Source organism: Pelophylax lessonae (genome assembly GCF_965119305.1).
Source record: "Pelophylax lessonae genome assembly, chromosome: 4".
Classification (NCBI taxonomy): Eukaryota; Metazoa; Chordata; class Amphibia; order Anura; family Ranidae; genus Pelophylax; species Pelophylax lessonae.
This window is the reverse complement of record NC_138771.1, coordinates 296,595,255-296,617,770: the sequence shown is the minus strand read 5'-3', so window position 1 is coordinate 296,617,770 and position 22,516 is coordinate 296,595,255. Positions and strand designations below refer to the sequence as shown.

The following is a 22,516-nucleotide window of genomic DNA, read 5'->3' as shown; positions in this document are numbered from 1 at the left end:
CAGCTCCTCTAAGGTTAGGTTTTGAGATCCTAATGCACATATATAAAACAAACCCAAGAGGGCGACTCCATCTAGGTACAGGTGTAGCGATTTATTAAAAAGAATAAAAGACAGTAAAAATGCACTCACTAGTTGAAAGTAGATCAAGGCTTGTCATAAAACCATATAGACCTCAACAGGATCATTGTGAGGCTGCAGAGCTCTGCAGGTAAGCGGCTCGCTGAGTTCTTGGTGGAAGTACAGTTGTCAGGCTATAGGCTGGAACATAGGCAACAGCTACTTCTAGGTGTAGCAAGATGGCTGTGGCTCCAAACAGCATCTCTCTTGGTTGGGTAATGTGATGCTGGGGCTTCTGAGTCTTCTGTTGTCTTTCCAGCAGAGAAAGAGGTCCTTCTTCAGATATCCATGCAGGATATTGCTAATAAAACAGATAAATATGCCACACAATTTGGATGAAGTAAGCTAAGTTATATCTATCCAGCTTAAAGTATGACTGTGTAATGGCTATAGACATTTACATATTTTCATTTCCTTAAGCAGTTAATAAGCTTAGAATAAGCTGTGCTTAACCACTTAATAACCAGGCCATTTTTTGTGATACGGCACTGCGTTACTGTTTACTGAGAATTGCGCGGTCGTGCAACGCTGTACCCAAATAAAATTGATGTCCCTTTTTTTCCCACAAATAGAGCTTTCTTTTAGTAGTATTTGATCACCTCTGTAATTTTTTTTTTTTTTTTTGCGCTATAAAAAAAGCGACATTTCTGAAAAAAAAAATATATATATTTTTTTTTTACTTTCTGCTATAAAACATTCCCAATAAAAACATTCCCAATAAAAACAATTAAAAATCTAATTTTTCATAATTTTAGACCAATATGTATTCTGTTACATATTTTTGGTAAAAAAATCCCAATAAGTGTATATTGATTGATTTGCGCAAAAGTTATCCCATCTACAAACTAGGGGAAAGATTTGTCATTTTTATTTTTACTAGTAATGGCGGCGATCAGCAATTTTCAGTGGGACTGCGACATTGCGGCGGACAGATTGGACACCTAACTGACATTTTTGGCACTTTTGGGGAAACAGTGACATTACTACAGTGATCAGTGCTAAAAATTTGCACTGTTACTGTACTAATGACACTGGCAGGGAAGGAGTTAACACCAGGGGCAATCAAAGGGTTAAATGTGTGTCTAGGGGGGGCTTTCTAACTGTGTGGGGGATGGGCTAATTGGATGAATATAGACCAGTGTTCCTAAATAGGAGGAACACATGATCCCTATGTTCATCACTCACAGAACAGCGCTCTGCTGCATTTACATAGGCATATTGTCGTTCTGTCTCCATGGGGAGCGATTGTGAGTGCCCGGCAGACATCACGCCCATTGGATCTGCTGATTGGCTCCCCTTCTAGCTTTCTGGCACATGCGCATATGCATGCCTTTGGCAGCGCACCTGACCACACTGTTACACTAAACGACATACGTGTACGTCATTTCGCGTAACAGAGCCGACCTGCCGCAGTAAAACTATGGCAGCTGCTCAGCAAGTGGTTAACCGACCAATGTACCTGCAGCCACTGTAGAGTAAGTATTCCTTTAAAACAGAACTTAACTGTATCTGCACCACAAACTGAAAATGTTTAATTCAGCTTTATACTTTAGAGAAAACTCACCTATCCATCCATACCTCCATGCTTTATTTTGTTGAGAAATCACTTTGAAAAACACACCCCTAGCATTTCTAGCTGTGACCATCTTGAGTAAGGGCAAATGATTAATGAAGCATTTACCTCCTGGAATCCATCTGTCCTTAGCTCATTCATCAGAAGGGTGTGCTTAGTTAAAAAACCCTCTACCAGATGAAAGGAAAAATTGCCCATGAAGACTCCTGAAATGTATGACATCTATTTAGCCTAGGCCAGAAACCAGAAAGCAACTGAAGAAATGTAGTAAAAAAAAAAAAGAAGAAGCTTAAATTAAGTAAATATTATATACAGTATTTACTAATGCTAACAGTTTTAGTATTTTTGTTTGCATGAAAAATAGTTAACGTTAATTGAGACAGTTAACTTTTGCTGGTTTTCGACACTTTTCTCTCTCCCCCTATTTCAGTGCATCTGCTTAGTGCTAACATTAACCACTTAAGCCCCGGAAGATTTGGCTGCTCAAAGACCAGGGCCTATTTTGTGATTCGGCACTGCGTGATTTCAACGGACAATTGCGCGGTCGTGCGATGCGGTACCCAAATTAAATTGACGTCCTTTTTTTCCCACAAACAGAGCTTTCTTTTGGTGGTAATTGATCACCTGTGCGATTTTTACTTTTTGCGCTATAAACAAAAGAAGATCAACAATTTAAAAAAAATAACAACATTTTTTTACATTTTTTTATATGAAATTCCCCCCAAAAAAATGTAAAAATCCAAATTTTTTAACATTTTAGGCCAATTTGTTTTCTGCTACATACTTTTGGTAAAAAAATTAGCAATAAGCGTATTTTGATTGGTTTGCGCAAAAGATATTGCGTTTACTAACTACAGGAAAGATTTATATCATTTTTATTGTTTGTTTGTTTTTTTAACTAGTAATGGCAGCGATCTGCAAATTTTTTTTTTTGCGGGAATGCGACATTGCGGTGGACAGATCGGACCCTTGACTGACATTTTTGACACTTTTGGGGGTACCAGTGACATTACTACAGTAATCAATGCTATAAATATGTACTGTTACTGTAAAAATGACACTGGCAGGGAAGGGGTTAACTTTATTGGTGATCGGTGGGTTACATGTATCCCTAGGGGCATGATTCTAACGGTGGGGGGGGGGGCGTGGCTTGTGATGTAACCACAGAGACCTACAATCCTACATAGCCACTCGGGAGATCACGAGTGGCCGGTGGACATCGGAGCCGCCGGTCACTCACGCGGGGATGTTAGTGACCGAGCGGGCGCTCGCCCCCTAGAGGCTCGTGGGCGAGCGACGTAGTACTACGTCACTTTGCCCAGTAGGGGCTGACTGCCGGTAAATAGTCGTGCAGCGGTCGGCAAGTAGTTAAGAATTAAAAGGGTGGCAGGCTGCCAACTCATTGCTAGCATAGGGAAGCTGAGCTACTGAGACAAAACTAAAGTAAAATTAAAAAGTTCTGGCTGCAAATTTTGAGGATAAATTGCGCCACAGTACCTGCAGGTACAGGGGTCAGTAGGGGCTTATTTTAAACTTATACTCAAGAAAAAACAAAAATCCTCACTTGCACATATAGGTTCAGGGTATGAACACACGCAGCATTACTTCCCCTATTATCTGCTCCTGTAAACACTCCATGTTTCTAGATTGGTCCCTGCAGCAGTTGCAAGTACTCTGACATCTTCAAGTACAATGCAGGGCCCGTATCCTTGCACTGGACATTAGTACACTAGGGGATAGTCCATTGAGCAATTAACCCTTGCGGTGGGTAGCCCCACTTCAAGGGAGCATGTTTCGCTCTATAGAGATAGGTTTTAGGTTATTTACAACTTGTTACAAAAACCTAAATATTTTAATGGACATCATCAGTACTCTACCTGCTCTGAGTCACTGAAATTTGGTTGGATATTTTCCAAGTCAAGCTTATTTATAACTGATTTAAATAGCTGTTTACACCATTTTTAAGTTAACATTTATTCTTGTATGCCTTTTTTTTTTTTGTCCTATAAAAAATTCTTCACCAGGCAAATATAATAGATTTTCCTTTTCCAGGTCAACATTTGCTGGGTTCCAATGATTTTAGACCTTCTCTTATTGAAATATGTTAAATAGCTACATAGTTGACCGTGTTCAATTGTTCTTTGTTTAATCAAAAAAAAAAAGAAAAAAATTCAGAACCTTTAAAAATGCTGTTGTTCCAGTGAGAAAAGGGAAGAAAAACCTGCATAAAGCAGGCACTCACTTGCTTTAGTTTTAAAGCTCTTATTGTAAAAAAAAAAAAAAACATTTCCTATGTGAACATTAAAATCTTTTTTCTTTCACACACCTAAAAGTGCCCTTATGCCCTTTGAGAACTGTGAGAACAAAGTGTGTGTGTTTTTTAAGGAAAGTAAAAATAATTACTAATAATACCCGCTTTTCCTCTGTCTTTAGTATGTCTGTAAAAGCTTATTCTAGCTCGGTATTTTTGTTTGGCCTATTTTTTTTTTATTTTTTTTACCAAAAGTATGGCATTTTTGTTTGAAAATATGGTCTATTTGTCCAGTTTTTCCATTATGCAAGGAAGCCATTAAATTCCTAATAAATGTGGTGTAATGCACATGATGAACAATGCCTGCAAAGGCTCATTCTAGCTTAGTATTTTTGTTTGCATTTTTTTTTTATCCAAAAGTATTGCATTTTTTGCATGAAAATATGACCTATTTGTCCATTTTTTCCATTATGCCAGGAAGCTATTCAATGCTTTATAAGTTTGTAGAAAAAAACACATGATGAACAATATTTTGTTAAAATATAATTTAACTAAATGTATTAAAATTCTACTTCATTTACCTGGTAAGTCTAAAAACATCTATAGCCCAGTTTAAAGCATCACTGTAAAGTGAACATAACACTTGGCACTGGCATATCACCTGAATATTTTATAAAGAACAATTTCATCTCAAAATAACTATTGAAAGGGAACTATTTTAAGTTGACTTTATGTAAAATCTAACAGCAAAGCTGAATTTTTTGTCCGATAAGTTTTAAGCCACATTTTGATATACCTTGTGATTTTATGTTTCATGAAACTTGGAAGCATTAAAATGACTCTAAAATTATTATTTTCAACACACCACATGACCTATTTTGCCCTGTGGTGGATTTTCTGAAGGCATAAGCAAACTACAGAGCACAAGTATTGTTTTGATTTCTAGGCATATTCTATATGCGCCAGAGCTGATGGCACTGTACATGAAAGTCCCTTTTGAAAGCACTAGGGATTTAAGTGCTATAACTCTGCTGCAGTTCCAAAGAGCGCAAATCTTTGGTTACACACAAAGGTCAGCGAGACATAAAAGTGAATATGATATTTTTTATAAGCAAAATACCTTATCCAGCGAAATTTAACAGCAAATTGCTGGGCTTAGACCTATGTAGTGAGCAGATCACCCAGAGCCTTTGCATTATTGACAATGTTTTTTTCAGAGAAAAGTGTTCTTTAGTGTACGCAGTTCTTTTTGAAGGCTTCATAATAGTTAGAAACATCTAGAGAAATGATGCATTCACCTATTGTGTCAGTATACATATGTAAAAAGAATGGAATGGATAGTGAATCTATCCAAGGAGAATTAGTCTTGGCTGGTTTCTGCAGCTTGAATCCCTATACAGTTCAGTATAAATTTCATAATCCTGCTCAGTCGCTGTGTACTTCTCAGCCTTTGGTGTATATGGAGCATCTCGTTCTCCAGAGCTTACACGTTTAATCAGCAAAGAAACATTCCCTAAATGCCTGCTCCTCAGTCTGCTCTTCAAAGTTGGATAAGTCTCATATCCCCAGATATTTACATGTCTATTCCCCTTAGCCTACACTATATGAGTGTTCTCCATTCCACACTGAGCTGCTAGTCTAACCAGCTGGAGTGTTTCTGTTCCAAACATACCAACTAAATAAAATGTTTTTTCTATGCCTCCCAGTTTAAAATATATAGTTTATAATATTCTCATGTATGATATAACTGGTAGCTGATATAAGCTTGACTGTAACGGTATCCCTCACATGTAACTCAAATGATGGCATTCTTGTTTGCAGATTTGAAAATGGTTACCTGCACAAATTGCTTTTTTTGGCCATTTTTCCTACAGAAGGCAATTAGTCAGTGGGGTGAACTAAGTACTATTGAGCAATACTCTATGGAGTTCTGTTACTTCTAGCAAAAACCTTTTAATTTTTTTTTTTTTTTAGGTTTGGACAGCATGGGAAAAGCTTAAACCTCTCTTGGATTTTATAAAGGTCTGTGGCACTTCTGAGAAGTGTTCCCTTTAATTCATATCCAAGGGACAACGTTTTCATTAGGGAAACAAGTGAAGAGAAATCTCCAACAGAGTTATAGACATTAATAAAAACCTAACTGAAATTTTAACCCCTTCCCACCCTATAATAAACTGGAAAACAGTTTGGGCTGGAGTTTTGCTTTAAGGGTTTTTGCGCTTGGGTAAAATCACATCCTCTTGTATTGTACCACAGTGTGCTAAGCCTGAAGACTGGCAACATAGTTGAAGGCCAGTATAAAAAGATCCTTGAAGACCTTTGCATTTGTGATCAATGCTGGTCTTTGTTGCATAGAACTGGCAAGCAGTGTTTGTTAAATTGTTCGTCCATTTTTAAGTAAACCTTTCATAGTAGAAATGTAGGATCTGCTGTTGCCTGTTTTACCTAGCTGTTATGCTGACCTACTGCTTTTTGAGTTACTGACCTAGAACAAGTATGCATAAAAAAAGTAAGTCAGAGAAAAATCAGAAGTCCTTCATACTTGTTCCAGGTAAGTGAATCAAATATAATATAATATAATATAATATAATATAATATATATATATATATATATATATATTCAATAATAATATACTATTTTATATATATTGTGACAGGAAGTCAGGTAAATCTGGGAATGTAGTCACTGAGAGGAGACACATTCCCACCTGCTTTGAAAGTTCACTGATACTATAGGGTGTTGGCTGCAGAGAGAGCCAGCAGGAAGTTGAAAACCATTCAGCTGTTCAGAATGAGGAGATCAAGGACTCTATAATTTGTCCAGAGAAAATCTATTGAGTGCTGCCTCCTGTCGCCGTGTGGGCTGGGAGAGGAAGGCAGACATACGTGTACCTCCCGACGCCGTGTGGGCATGGGAGAAGGACTGCTGCCTCCTGTCGCCGTGTGGGCTGGGAGAGGGGGACAGTCGGATGTGTGCCTCCCGACAAGCTGGTGAGCATGGGAGAAGACCCCCTACAGCGATGTGAAGCTAAGGAGGGTAACCACGAGTGAAGACGTCTCAAAGGTGAGAAGACAAAGTGTTCCATGTGAAGAGTGTGAAGAGAAGTGTTCCATGTGAAGAGTGTGAAGAGTAAAGGGACCTGTTAAATGAACTATGTTCAATGTGAAGAATCTGAAGAGTAAAGGATCCTGTTATAAATGAACATGTGCTGTGTGAAAGAAAACAAAGGGACATGTTCAATGGACAATGTTTGTGCTGTGTGAAAAGCAAACAAATGGACATTTGAGTGTCTGCTGTAGGATCAGCAGTGTCGGCCCAACAGTAGGTTGGAAAGACTTATTAGGCAAGTTCCAGCTGTGAGAAGGTAGCCGCCCACAGAGGCAAGGATTTATTTTGTCTTTTATTTTATTTTGCTGTTTTTGATGCTGGCACTGGTATGAAGAAAATTGACCTAATAAATAAAACTGTTGTTTTCAAGCACTTATCGGTTGTTTCCCTGTGAAAACGCACCCCCCAAGGGGTCATCCACGCCTACCACCGAGCTAATCCCTTACATATGGTGGAGGTATGCAGTGGGCATAAGCAGAGATCCCTGCAAGGAAGTGCAAATGTTTGATGAACTTTATCTGGTGCATGAGATTGCACAATCTATGTGTGCAGGAGAGAAGATCCTGACAGAAAAAAAAAAAAAGTGTTTTAAAGAGACAGCGGTCTCAAAATTATTTGATGAACTTTGTTGTGTCTGGTGCAAGTGACTGCACAAACTGTGTGCGCAGGAAAAGAGATCTTGCAAGAGAGAGAACAACTACATGTGTTAAAGAGACAGTGGTCTGAAAATTTTTTTGCTGGACTGTGAAAAATTTGTTTGTGGAGTTATTGAAGATGGGGCGATCCAAACGCCTGAAAAATGCAAAGATAGGTGAAATGAGAGACCGAATTCTATGGATGGAGGGGATGCTACCATTTGAACCAGCCCCATCCATGCCTAAAGAGAGTCTACTAAAGAGGAAGGTTGTTGTCCCTAGCAACACTGATGAAACTGCTATGGAGACGCAGTGTGCTCAGATGAAAAGTAAGCTCAAAATGGGGGAGATGCTGAAACAACGGAGCTTTGCAGCTCAACAAAAGGATCACCAAGAGAGCATGGCAGGCTGGAAACAGAGACGCCAGCAGCCAATGGAGGCCATCGGTTTGGAAGAAACCGAGTATGTGTGCAGGGCTGAGTTGGATGCCTTGCAACGGAAAATGGAAGAAAAGGAACAAGCCTTGGAATTGCTTAAAATGGAGCATAGAAACTTGCAGGAAACGAATGAACTACTCAAGTCTCATGTGTTACAGTGGGAAGAATCCACTGCTTTTCTTTTGGTCGAGTTGCAAAAACGCAGAGAGACTATAATGGAGAAAGATACCATCCTCATGGAAAAGGACATTGAAATTCAGACTTTGCAGAAGCAAAGCATGTGTGAAATGTTGGAGTTGCGTAATCAGCTGGAAAAAAGTCTTCAGTGTTTGGAAGTTACAAAAATAGACCTGCAGGAGTCGCAGGAACAGAATGTCGCTCTGAAAACGACATTGTCTCTCAGCGACAACGAGAAAAGTGAAAGAGAGGCTAAATTACTGAGTACTGTGTATGAGCTCACCACTTTGAGCAATGTGGTAGATGAATTACGTGCAGACTGTGAAAGTTGGAAAGATGAAGCCCAACGTTTCCAGCAGCAGTTAAAGGAGAAAGAAGCCTGTGTGGCAGAATTACAGTCTCATTCCCAGAAACTAGCCAATGAGGTGAAGGCTCTTATGCAGGGAAAAGGAGATTGTGAACATAAGAGGGAAAAAGTAGAGGCACAGCTTCTGGAATCGCAAGTCAAGGTGTCAGAAGGTGACCGATTGTGTGCTAAGCTGTCAGAGAAGGCAAACCGATTGCAGGTTGAGTTGGACAGTGTCACAAATCGGCTTTCTCAAGCAGACAGAAAATCTAGAGAAATTGCGGAAGATTTTTCTATCTTGGAATCGCAGCTGCAAGACACGCAGGAACTCTTACAGGAAGAGAGGTGTCAAAGGCTGAGTTTTAGCACAAAGCTCAAACAAATGGAAGATGAGAAAAATGGCTTCCTGGAACAATTAAAAGAGGAGGCGGAAGCAAAGAAAAACCTATCAGAGCAAGTCGCAACATTGCAAGCTCAGATAGCGGATATGAAAAAACGCATGGAAGAAAGCGTTGGTTCATTACAGTGTGTTGAAGATGTGAAAAAGAAGTTTGATCAGATGCTTGGTGAAGAGAAGACTGTGTCTGCAAAATATGCAGAAGAACGCGCCCGTGCAGAAACGGAGGTGCGTGATAACGAGAGCAAAGCCCTGTTCTTGGCTCGCTCTTTGGAGGAAGCTCTAGAGTGTAAGGCTGAACTAGAAAGTGTTAACAAACAGCTGTGTACAGAAATTGAAGAATTGGTCAGCTCCAAGGATGATGTTGTGAAAAGCGTTCAGGAGCTAGAAAAGTCTAAACGAGCTTTAGAACAGCAAGTAGAAGAGATGAAGATTCCGTTGCAGGAACTGGAAGAGGAATTCCAGGCAACAGAGGATCTGTCCCAAAGAGGGGATAGTGTGCCTGATGCAGTTTTTAAAAGGATCAGTGTTTTGGGGTCTGTCCTGAGTGAGCCTCAGAAATGTGATGACATGTGGCTTGAATCACCCCTTTGGAATAAACCGTTCCTTCAAAAACTTCAAGCATTGGAAAATGTATCATTAGAACTTCAGCAAACAAAGGAGCTGAGTAAGAAATGTGATGATTTCTCAGTTCAGGCTGAAAACCTAGTGGGGAAAACTAAGGCTGTTGGTGAAAACGTGAAGCAAATGAATAAGTGCCTTTCAGGGAGTGTTTCCAAAATGGAACTGGTAAAAGAATGTGTTGCAGTTCCATGCTTCTTCACTGATGCAGAGAGGAGGTCTATAATGGATACCACCCAGATCGCTGGGTTCAACTGTGTTGTTGCCTTTGACCCATATGATGATGGAAGGAAAGTTGATAAAGTACAGACGTTTCCTGGAACAAAGCTAAGTGAAGCAGAGGTTCTCAAAGTGTTGTGGAAATCATTTGTTGATTGCAGAGAGAGGCGTCTTAAGAATGTTGAAGACTTTAAGACTAGCAAAATTGAGTTGCCTATGGATCACGGACCTCCATGGTGGATTGGACAGACGGTTATGAGGGACAAGCTGTCTGACATTTATGAGAAAGCTGTCAATGAAGATGACAGAAACGAGAAGGAGCAAAATGATGCCAAAAATGCAGTTGAAGAATGTGTATATGAGATGAGAGACAAACTGTGTGGCATTTATGAGAAATCTGTCAATGAAGATGACAAAACAGTTTCATCCGGAAGCTTGAGGATAATAGGAGGCTTATCAGTGAGTCAGCAGTGCCTGACACATGCGTGCCTGGAAATATGTGTCCCAACCCTAGGGTTGAAACAAGAGGGGGGGGTATGTGACAGGAAGTCAGGTAAATCTGGGAATGTAGTCACTGAGAGGAGACACATTCCCACCTGCTTTGAAAGTTCACTGATACTATAGGGTGTTGGCTGCAGAGAGAGCCAGCAGGAAGTTGAAAACCATTCAGCTGTTCAGAATGAGGAGATCAAGGACTCTATAATTTGTCCAGAGAAAATCTATTGAGTGCTGCCTCCTGTCGCCGTGTGGGCTGGGAGAGGAAGGCAGACATACGTGTACCTCCCGACGCCGTGTGGGCATGGGAGAAGGACTGCTGCCTCCTGTCGCCGTGTGGGCTGGGAGAGGGGGACAGTCGGATGTGTGCCTCCCGACAAGCTGGTGAGCATGGGAGAAGACCCCCTACAGCGATGTGAAGCTAAGGAGGGTAACCACGAGTGAAGACGTCTCAAAGGTGAGAAGACAAAGTGTTCCATGTGAAGAGTGTGAAGAGAAGTGTTCCATGTGAAGAGTGTGAAGAGTAAAGGGACCTGTTAAATGAACTATGTTCAATGTGAAGAATCTGAAGAGTAAAGGATCCTGTTATAAATGAACATGTGCTGTGTGAAAGAAAACAAAGGGACATGTTCAATGGACAATGTTTGTGCTGTGTGAAAAGCAAACAAATGGACATTTGAGTGTCTGCTGTAGGATCAGCAGTGTCGGCCCAACAGTAGGTTGGAAAGACTTATTAGGCAGGTTCCAGCTGTGAGAAGGTAGCCGCCCACAGAGGCAAGGATTTATTTTGTCTTTTATTTTATTTTGCTGTTTTTGATGCTGGCACTGGTATGAAGAAAATTGACCTAATAAATAAAACTGTTGTTTTCAAGCACTTATCGGTTGTTTCCCTGTGAAAACGCACCCCCCAAGGGGTTATCCACGCCTACCACCGAGCTAATCCCTTACAATATATATATATATGTATATATATATATATATATATAAATATTGTATTGTATATAATATTATTATTGTGTGTATGTATATATATATATATACATATATATATATATATATATATATATATATATAATTTATTTGTATATATGTATTGTATTATTTTAAATGCTAGTAGTTTACGTACTTTTACCCCTATCCCTTTTGAACCCATTTCTTTCTGCAATCAATGCAGATTTTTTCTCTTTGGTCATTAATCTATGGAGTCTGTTTAAAAAAGATCAGTGTCTTAGTGTAAGTAAAGTGTTCCTTTTTTCAAATGAGTTCATTTTGATGGTTGTATCTATTTGGACAGATTCTTGAGGCAATTTTTAAGTCCTTTTAATTTACAGCCGTGAGGTATCTGTTCGTTTTCAAATACATTTCCTTTTAATTTTAGACGGGACACCATGGAAAACCAAAACTTTTACAACATGGAGCCTTCACTCAAGCTGTACCAATCAAGGAGAAGAAATTCCACCGGCACGTGAGGTAGGGGCGAACCTCATAAACACGTACTTCAAGAACTTTTCAATATTAATATATTTTATTAAAGGACCACCTATTGGTTAAAAAAAAAAAACAGCTAGTAGCACCGTCTGCTGCTGTCTAAGTGAAATTTCATGTACCTCTAGCGGGAACTAGTGCTTTTTTAGTAGTTTGCTAGCCCCTGACTTGGCATACTCCTTTGAGCTTCAAATCAAGATCGGTCAAACACTCTGGCATTCTAATATCACAATGCATGTGCCTCAGTGACCAGTTGCATGCGTTGTACTGTAGGATGCCAAGCTCTATTAGGAGTCTACTCTGCTTGTGAGCAGTGTTTAAGGCAAGTTTTTACAAAGTATTTAAAACCCTTGCAGAAGATTTGGGCAGCTTTGTTAAAGCTTTTAGAGGAACCTTTAGATCCAGTTTGAGGATGTCAAAAACTGGTTGAAGCGTGTTGATAGACTGATAAAGCCTGCCAGCAACATGTTAGTGATAGTCAACACACTCATTTACATCTGTGTTTAATATTCCTAAAATGGAACTTGCATAGCTGCACTTTAAGGTCATAACTGTATTTATTGTTTTTGCAATTATGTGTAGATAGTTAATATGGAAAATAATGTGCAAAGTATCTCATGGCAAAAAGTAAACTTGCCCTGCTCTTGAGTATGTGGAGCTCTATTCATACTTGCAAATGGGGCCATTAGTGACTACATGTGGGAGACCCAGCAAATGATTGGCCCTGGATGCAGATAGTCTGTGGAGTGTTAGGGCTTATTTGCATTAGCAGTTGTTGGGTGGTGAAACCCATTACCCTACACCTTGCTTCAGGGGTGTGGCAGGATATCTACCCCCTGATGTTTTTAGTGTGCATAGCACCCACTGATTGTGACCTATTCAATTGAATGGGCCCCCTTGTCAGGTGCCCCACAGCGGTATGCAATGCACCCGGTTATGACATGCTACCGTGAGGTTCAAGAGGTTAAGGCATGTGTTGAGTAGGCAATAAAACACCTTCTCACAGCCATTTAAATGCTCTCTGAAGAGAATTCTGGATACTAATTGCTCTTCAGGGAGCATAGTTGTGTAAACGATTCCCTTTTGTTTTAAGATATACATGTGTTTGCTGCAAATTATGTATGCTAGGGACTTATCACAGTAGTGATTTAGTCACTGACAGAATCTGCCAGGGACAGGACCTCTATACAAATCAGGAGAATACTTACCTGTGTCCATGCATCATTCTTTGCTGCTTAGTAACTGAGTGAAGCAATGAAAAATGTCACTTGTCACTAATCTGGCTGATGATGCAATAATGCATGGAGACAGGTGAGTATTTACTCAGCTTTACCCGTTGATCCTGTGGGATTACTAGAGTAAACAGTGTATTTGTGCATGTGCGTTAGTGATACTGATTGTAACTCTGAAGAGAACTATCTTTCTTAAGGCTTGTACACGCTATAAGAAAATCAGGCGAGAATTTTCGTGCGATTTTCCTATAGGGCGTACACAATTTTCGACAGCCGATTCCAACTTTTCGTAAGAAAATTCCCGAAGAGAAAAACTCCAAAATTTTTCTCGTACTGGAACAGAACAAACTATTTTTGTTTAATGTGTACCATTTTCGTACGATTTTCATACAAGAAAAAACAGAAACCATAAATAACAAAAAAATACCTTTGTCGTATGAGAATTTTCGTACTAATTTTTGTTTATCAGTTTCGATTTGCTGGGAAAGAACGAGGAAAATCGGACGATCGTTCGCATGATTTTCTTAGTGTGTACCCCACTTAAGTCCCATTGACAATAATACAACATGACTCCCACAACTACCAGTACAAGCAGGGGCTTTTATCCTGAAGCCCCCTAACAAGCAATGTGTGATTTTTAATCCCACTTATCACCAACCTCCTTAAGTTGTTAGTAAGTAGAGAGAAGAATACTTCCTCGCATCAGGAGTCAGTGCAGGAAATGCTCCTCTAATATAGTGATTAACAGAAAGAAAAATAATTTTTTACTTAAAGGAGCTGTAAAGGCAGAAGGTTTTTTTTTTATCTTAAAGTGGAGTTCCACCCTATTTTTATACTTACCTTCATCTTCTCGCTCCGGGTCACCTGAAAAATAAATGGATAATCGCATATTTTTTTTTTTTTTACTTACCTCGTAGCGAAGAAAATATACTTACCTTACTTCCTTCTTCCTCCTTCCTCGGCCGCGGCCCGTCGTCACTTCCTGGCTCTGCAATGATTCCTGGGAGCTGAACGTCATAGCTCCCAGGAATCATTGCGCCTGCACCGGCCCCGACGTCAGTTCCGGGTCGCGCGCGTCATCCCCTTCTAAACAGCTTCTGGGCATGCCCAGAAGCTGTGGAGGGGTGACGCGCGCGACCCGGAAGTGACGTCGGGGCCGGCGCAGAGCATCGTGGGACCACAGAAGGCGGAAGAAGACGCCGAAGAGGACGCGCTGGCTTCAAGCTGCCCACATCTGAGATGGCAGCGCTGGACAAGACGTTTGCAAGGTAAGTATTTCGTCTTGCAGGTAAGTGCAACCCGGGACAGATCAGAGGCTAGCCATTGTGGAATGCACTAGCCCTGACTGTCCCGGGGGTATTAAAAAAAAAAAAACAAATCCTGGGTGGAACTCCGCTTTAATGCATTCCATGCAGTACAATAAAAAGCCTTCTGTGTGTAGCAGCTGCCCCAGCACCACCAAATACTTTCCTGAGCCCCATCCCTATCCAGCAATGTCCTTGAGTCCCTCGGCCGTCCGGGGCTCTCTCTCCCAATTGGCTGAGACACAGCAGCAGCACCATTGGCTCCCTCTGGCATCAGTTAGCCAATCTGGAGAGAGAGAGGGGGTGGGGCCGAACAGCAGCTCAGTGTCTGAATGGACACACAGAGCTGCAGCTCGGCTCAGGTGCCCCCCATAGCAAGCTTTTTGCTGTGGGGGCACTCGACAGGAGGGAGGGGCCAGGAGCTCCAGCCGGGTACCCGAGAAGAGTAGGATCCAGGCTGCCCTGTGCAAAACCATTGCACAGAGGAAATAAGTAGAACATGTTTGTAAGACTATACAATCACTTTAACTGAATAAAATGTACATGGACATTCTTCTACCCCACTGACCACCTATATAAAGGGACATACTTCTTCCCACTGACCACTAGAGTAGCGGTATTCTTTTACCCACTGATCACCAAGATAAGGGGCATTATTTCTCCAACTGACCACCAACTTAAGAGGACATTCCTCTTTTCACACTCCACCAACTTAAGGGGCTTTCCTCAGCCTACACTGTTGACCACAAACATAATGGGACATTCTCCCCTTTACTGATCACCAACATAAGGGAACAATCTTCCTCCTATTGACCACTAACGTAAGAGGGCATTCTTCTGCCTTCTAACCACCAATGTAAGGGGTAATGCTTCATTCTGAACACTATGATAAGGGGGCATTCTCCCATCCACTGATGACTTAGAGAGCATTCTTCCTCTTTTTTTATTCAGCCTACTGGCCATATAGTTTCTAGGAGAAGTCATTAAAAACAAATGTGTTCTGGTAGAAATGTTCATATTTAAGCTCAAGGCATGTGCCATATGCATTTAGTAGTTGTCAAAGTTTTTTTTTTTTCTTTGGTGAGGGTACTCCATAGAAATATACCTCTGGGGCCCTGTGATTTCTATTCACACCCCTGTATATATCGAACTACTGTATATACATTTATATACATTATGAATACATTTTAGCAGCATATGTAACTGCTGTTATACAGGGTCTGGCATATGAAGTTGGATGTTTACCAAAGCAATTTTATTTTTAAGTCTTGCTGTAATCAAAATTTCCTGCAAAAGGATATTTTTTTGTTCTTCTTGATAGCCCTGGCTACGACACAGTATTTCATGTCTTAAGCTGGTGTTGTGTTTCGGAACAGTGGTTTAGGTTTGGCAAGGTTTCCTTTCTTCTAGTCAACATAAACACAATAATTATGTCTGCAATTTTAAGACAGGTAAAACATATATTAATGCATTACAATCAAGACTTATTGTCTTTAGGCCTGTAGTACTTACAGCCTTTTTAATGTTATGTTAGAAACAAAAGCATAAGAATTAGAATGTATGTCGCAATAAAAGGCCTCATGTTTTTTAACAAGGATTGATAACATGGATTGATAGGGAACAATGTATTTCCTATTTATTGCAGGTCACTGGGTGACTGTATGGGAATAGTGACATATAGGTAGATATCCCTTTTGTTTAACCACTTTAGCCCCGGAAGATTTTGCTGCTCAATGACCAGGCCACTTTTTTTCAATTTGGCATTGCGTGACTTTAACTGACAATTGCGCGGTCATGCAATGCTGTATCTAAACAAAATTTATGTCCTTTTTTTCCTACAAACAGAGCTTTCTTTTGGTGGTATTTGATTACCTCTGTGCTTTTTATTTTTTGCGATATTAATAAAAAAAGAGCAAAAATTCTGCGAAAAATTTACATTTTCTAATTTGACTGTTAAAAAATATCCAATATATTACATTTTTGTCATATATTTAGGCCAAAATGTATTTAGCTACATGTCTTTGACAAAAAAATTCTCAATGAGCGTATTTTTATCCACTTTAAGACCGGAAGATTTTACCCCCTTCCTGACCAGGCCATATTTTGAGATTCGGCACTGTGTTACTTTAACGGACAATTGCACGGTCGCGCAACGTTGTAGCCAAATGAAATTTACGTCCTTCCCCCCCCCCCACAAATAGAGCTTTCTTTTGGTGGTATTTGATCACCTGTGCGATTTTTTTTTTTTTTTTTTTTTTTTTTAATTTTTGAAGAACAGAGCAACAATTTTGAAAAAAATGTTTTTTTCACATTTTGCTATATAACATTCCCCAAAAAAAATCTAAATTTTTAACATTTTAGGCCAATTTATTTTCTGCTACATATTTTTGGTAAAAAAAATGCAATAAGCATATCTCGATTGGTTTCGTGTTTACTAATATCGTGTTTACTAACTACGGGAAAGATTTGTCATTTTTATTGTTTTTTACTAGTAATGGCGGCGATTTGTGATTTTTTTGCGGGACTGTGACATTGCGGTGGACAGATTGGACCCCTAACTGACATTTTTTACACTTTTGGGGGGACCAGTGACATTACTACAGTAATCAGTGCTATAAATATTCACTGTAATAATGACACTGGCAGAGAAGGAGTTAACACTGTTGGTGATCAAGGGGTTAAATGTATGCCTCATGCTTACTGACTTGTGTGGGGAGAGGGGGTTCTGTGACACAGACACAGATCGCAGGTTTAGCTATGCTGAATCCTGTGATCTCTCCCTGTCTGTCACAGAGAAGATCCACCTGCTTTCTTTATACACACTTTGTCTAAACACAGCGGGAGCGAGCCTCCGGCGGTGCGCACGCGCCGCTGAAACCACTAGGAGTCTGGTGACCCAGGGGAGCGGTTGTGCCGTAGTAGCAGCACAGTGAGCGGTCCTAAAGTGCAGCCTTTATCAACCAGAATGCCTGGTCAAGGGGTGCCTTGACAAAATGCCTAAAAATCGATCAAAAATTGTGGAAAAGCCAGCAGGTGGATCAAGCCTGCCATCTAGTTACACAAAGCTACGAGTTTTTATTATGCACGATTACGACTTTCTAGACACTGACATCCTTACAACCAATGATGTCATCAGTTAATAAGGAGGATGTCTGTTACCTTCCCTGTTTGACCCTCCTGTTCCCCTCTATCAGCACTAGGTTGGCTTTAGCTGACTGATGGAGCAAAATTGAGGGAGAAGAGAAACATTGGAATGCTAGTCAGTACCAGTGTGCAAAAGTGTGTTTTCTTTGGAAGAATAAATCACCTCTAACATTGGGTGTCCTATGTGTGGATGTTGCTGCATTGTGTAAAGCTTTTAGAATAGTTTTTTACATTTTAGAATAGGGTGCCTCAAGACTGTCTATAGTTTTAAAGGGTGCCTTGAGATTGTTTATAATTTTAAAGAATGCCTTGACTGAAAAAAGGTTCTGAAACACTGCTCTATTAAAACATGACTGTAAAATCGGTTTACCAAAACAATGTAGTATGGGGACCTGCCTAAACTACCCAAATCTGTATTGAGTCAGGTAGGACCTTGCACTACATAGCTGTTGGTAGCTCTAAAAGAGGTTGTACATGTGAGCTTAAAGGCTAACTCCAATTTCATGAAAAAAAAAAAAATAGCAAAAAAAAAAAAAGAAAAATAATGCATATATAATTGGTATACAAACCATATTGTAATTTGATGTTATTAAAGGGTAACTCTACCTTCATGAGGGAAAAAATAGCAAATAAAGAAAAACTAATATAGCGTATAGAATTGTGACACCAGATATATTGTAATTGAATGTTATTAAAATGACCTTTCCTTTTCAATCTACAGCTGCTATAATTCTCTGAAAATGCAATGCAATATGGCTACCTGGAGATGTTCTGTACACAGAACGTGTACTGACCACACCCCAGAAACATAATTTCCTGCTTGTGTGATTGGCTTACCAATTTTCTCAGAAGTCTGCCTAAGATACAAGTCAGATTTCAGGTATCCCCTGGAACAAAAATGTATTTTTTGGTGAGATACTCCCAATAGGATCACGTCTAAGGCCCCTTTCACACTTGTGCGACTTGTCCTGCGATTTGGGACTGCAAAGTTGCATGACAAGTTGTACTTCATGATTTCCGTTCATATCTGTATGACTTCAAAGTAGTCCCTGCACAACTTTGTGCTGATTTGAATGCGTTTTGAGGTCCATAGACATAGGCATTGCTTCAAGTCCAGTCAAAATTGCGGTAAAATTACACGGCTTTTAGGTCACAGTTAGTGTAAAAGGGGCCTGAAGGGATGCAGGCCCAGCAGATTTCCTCATTCGTGCTCTGCAGCTGCCACAGCTGGTTAATAATTATGAAACCACTCCCATTAGACTCACTCGGCACAGAGGAACAAACAGGGATGTCTTTAGAATAACAAAAGGTAGGAATCTGCAACAAAATGTGTTATAATCCTTGCAATGTACATAGATCACCCAGGGGGAAATGAGAAGTTACGCTTGAAGAATTGCATTTATTTTTCAATCTGCAGTCACTGCAATTTTCTGTAAAATCCAATGCAATATGGCAACCTGCAGGCCTTATGTAGACAGCTGATGTACTTAACTTCCCCAGAAATATCAGTTCCTGATTGTGGTGATTAGCCCACTGATTTTCCCAGAAGCCTGCACTAAAATGTGAGTCAAATTTTAGTCATTCTCTGCAATAGGAGTTATATTTTGGTCAGATACTCTTTTAGGATTATTTAATTCTAAAGGGATTCAGACACTGCAATTTTCCTCACTAGAAGAATGCATGTGCAACAGTTGATTCGATTGGACAGACACTCTGGAACCAGATATCCTAGCCCTAGGACATAGTAGAACAAGCTGCTTAAAGTTACTCCTAAAGTTACAAAGCTACAAAGTTTGTAAAAAATCTTGCAATGCACATCACCTAGAGAGGATTGTTTTTCTCTTATTAAAGTAGAGTAACTTAGTAGAGTTACTCTTTGAATCTTTTTTTCTGTCCTTACTCTTCTGTGTTTAATGAATCCTATAAGCTGCAAACTTAGAACATGAGATTATATGTTTATGATCAGACAATGTAAGCAGTAGTATTGGGCGAACACTTCGAGCAAAAGTTCTGCCAGAACATAACCTGTTTTCTGTGTGCTCAGTGGCATGTGTGCCTACAGAGCCCACAGTCAATATGTGTTTAAGGAGTGGGGTTGGGAAGCTGGCCTAAACAACAAATGTTTTATCAGCTGTCAGCAGGCTTCCTCGCTGACAGCTGAAAGTAACAAAAATAATTGGTGGCAAAAAAACAGCCCTTTTGTTTCTGGTATGGATTTTAAGGGGAACCCCATGCTGTTTTTATAAAAACTTTGGCGTGGTGTTTTTTTTTTTTCACCCAGCAGAGATGGCATTTAGTGGTCAGCCTTCCTTGCAGGTGGAGTGTTTTTTTTTTTTCTTTTCGGAAGTGCGGTGGCTGTCATGCTGGATGATGAATCTACATCACGGGCATTGTTTTTTTTTTTTTTTTTTTTGCATAAAAGCCACTTTACAGGCAGACTAATGGGACCCCCCCAGGCACTATATTTAAAGGAATTTTTCATTTTAATTGTTTCACTTTAAACATCAATAAAATCACTTCTCTTTTAAAAACGATTGTGTTTTTTATTTTTGAATTGCATTGATACATGTTCCCCCAGGGCCCCCATACCCTTTTTATGGTCAATAACTTGCATATAACCCTTCAAAATGGGGACTTTAGATTTTTCACGTTGCGGTCCCATAGACCTTAAAAGAGTTTGCAACACAGGGCTGAACTTTTTCCTTGTTCGGGAGTTCTGGTGTGAACCAAACAGGTGGGTGTTCGTCCCATCTCTAGTAAGCAGCAACTACCAGACTTTAGGTGACCTCTGTTCCTCTTATTGTCCCAGCAACAGACTTCAGATGACCTCTGTTCCTCTAGTTGTCCCAGCAATGGCAGCTCCCATATTTCTCTTTTGATTTGTTCCTTTTAAGCTCTGTTGTCATTCTTTCTGGATAGAAGTTCAGTAACTGATTTTACTTGTTGCCTAGAGTTGCCCTTTAACACAAAATACAGATGTGTAAACCAGTTGAAGCACGCACTTTCAATAGTCTAAGTTACATTACACTGTGACCTGACAACTGCATATTCACTAACTAAAGCTTTTTGACAAAAAAATGTGATAGACTAATGTGATTTTTATGAGCAGTCTTGTCATAATGTGAAAACTACAACTGTCATTACAAGGACAGTGTTTCGCTAATCATTTCATGTAAAGACCTGAAAAAAATAAAAGATGTGACCTATGGCCTTGTGAACTATCAAGCTGTGCCTTATTATGCGTTTGTGTTGATGGCTATTCACCACAGCATTGCATATTGTTGAAATCCAAGGATAACATGCTGGCAGTGTGCGTGAAGCGTTCACAATGAAAAAGCAAAGACTGATGATCACTTGCATAAACTGCCAAAACACTCTTCATACGCTTCAATAAATCTTACATGTAGTTGTGTAAATTACTGAACTCAAAGAGAAACTTGACCCTCTGTAGACCTACCCTTTATACGTTCTGAACATCTTAGCGACTTCTAAAATTCTCTAAAGTTGAACATTAAAATTTTCACTTTGGATAAAGTACGGAAAATTTGGACCTCTGTCAGGCTTTTATTGTTGTCTGTATTTCTGCTAGGGAGTTATGATTTCACTATTTTTATGATGACTGGTGTCACTAGAACTTAAACTAGAATTTTGGAAAACAAAATTGGAATACAAGGAAGTGAAGGAAAACAATTCCCCAAAGAGACACAGGCAGTTAAATAAAAAAAGGCAAAAATTACTTTCAATTATTCCCTAATTTGTTCAGGGCAAAAAAAGCTTTCATGAGCAGAAAAATTATTTGTATACAGTATATAAATCCACTTGGGAATGTAAAACCCCCTGTCAAGTTTTTGTTGGGGTCCCACTGGATGGATTTTACTTCAGCCTTATAAATACAACATGAAGTAAAAAGATAAACCTCTCTACAGTAATGGTAAATTACCCCCTTAGATAATTGTCAATAGAATACTGTAAGTTGAGATTTACTAAAAATAGAATCTCAGAATCTGTGCATGGTAGCAAATCAGATTCTAACTTCAGTTGGTAAAGAGGAAAGGATCACCGCTACTCCCGACTAGCCCAGGTGAATGAACGATAAAGATCGGCCTCAGCTTACATGTCTCCACCAAACCACACACCCTGATGCTCCGGTGGGTAGGGCTAAATGCATCAGAGTGTGTGGTTTGATGGAGACATGTAGGCTGAGGCTGGTTTTTCACTCTACTTTGGGTGGTTCCAAAAACAATCTAACTTCAGAAAAGGTTAGAATGTGCCACCCTGCATTTAGTGGTATTAAGTGACTTATATCAGAATTACAATATTGAAAAAATGTGTGTATAAAAGAATAACACGATCATTTGAATATGCACATTAATCAGTGAATGGGAATTAAAATAAAAAAAAATCCATAAGTGAAATCAGCAAAGAAATGTTCTTGAGATGAAAATCATAGATGTGTTGAACTCCAGTTTTGTTAAGAGGCAACCAAGCCAGTCCAAAGGATCCAGCTAGGGGGGAACCCAGTAATTCTGGTAGCTCCGGCTTGGTCGAGGAGGATTTAGTATGCACAAATCCAGAGGTTGGCAGTGACGAGGCCCTGGGTCCTTCCACTGCGTCCGGAATTGCTCTCTCAAGGTCCAATATTCCACCCTGCTATACAGTCTCTAAATTTGACCCTTATTCTAGAAGAGAAGGGTTTGTCTGGCCCAGCAGTTCATACACTGATAAATGCCAGGAAGCCAGTCTCTAGAAATATTTATTACAGGGTCTGGAAATCTTACTTTGCCTGGTGGGAAGCCAGGAAATGGCATCCCCGCACATATGTCATCGGGAGAATTCTATCCTTCCTGCAAGCAGGGGTAGATATGAAACTAGCCCTGAGCACAATTAAAGGGCAGATTTCAGCTTTATCGTTTTTTTTCCCAGGAACCGATCGCTTCCCATTCATTTGTTCAAACCTTCGTCCAGGGGAATATT

The 22,516-nt window shown here is 39.9% G+C and overlaps 1 long non-coding RNA gene across 1 annotated transcript in view; it reads left to right on the top strand.

Annotated features, from left to right (window-relative positions):
• The window catches only part of LOC309553509, a 135,143-nt gene that overhangs the window by 27,945 nt on the left and 84,682 nt on the right, over positions 1-22,516 (top strand). Inside the window, exon 2 of the long non-coding RNA XR_014225175.1 lies at positions 11,756-11,847. This is a non-coding gene — a long non-coding RNA (uncharacterized lncRNA). The remainder of the gene's footprint in view (positions 1-11,755; positions 11,848-22,516) is intronic.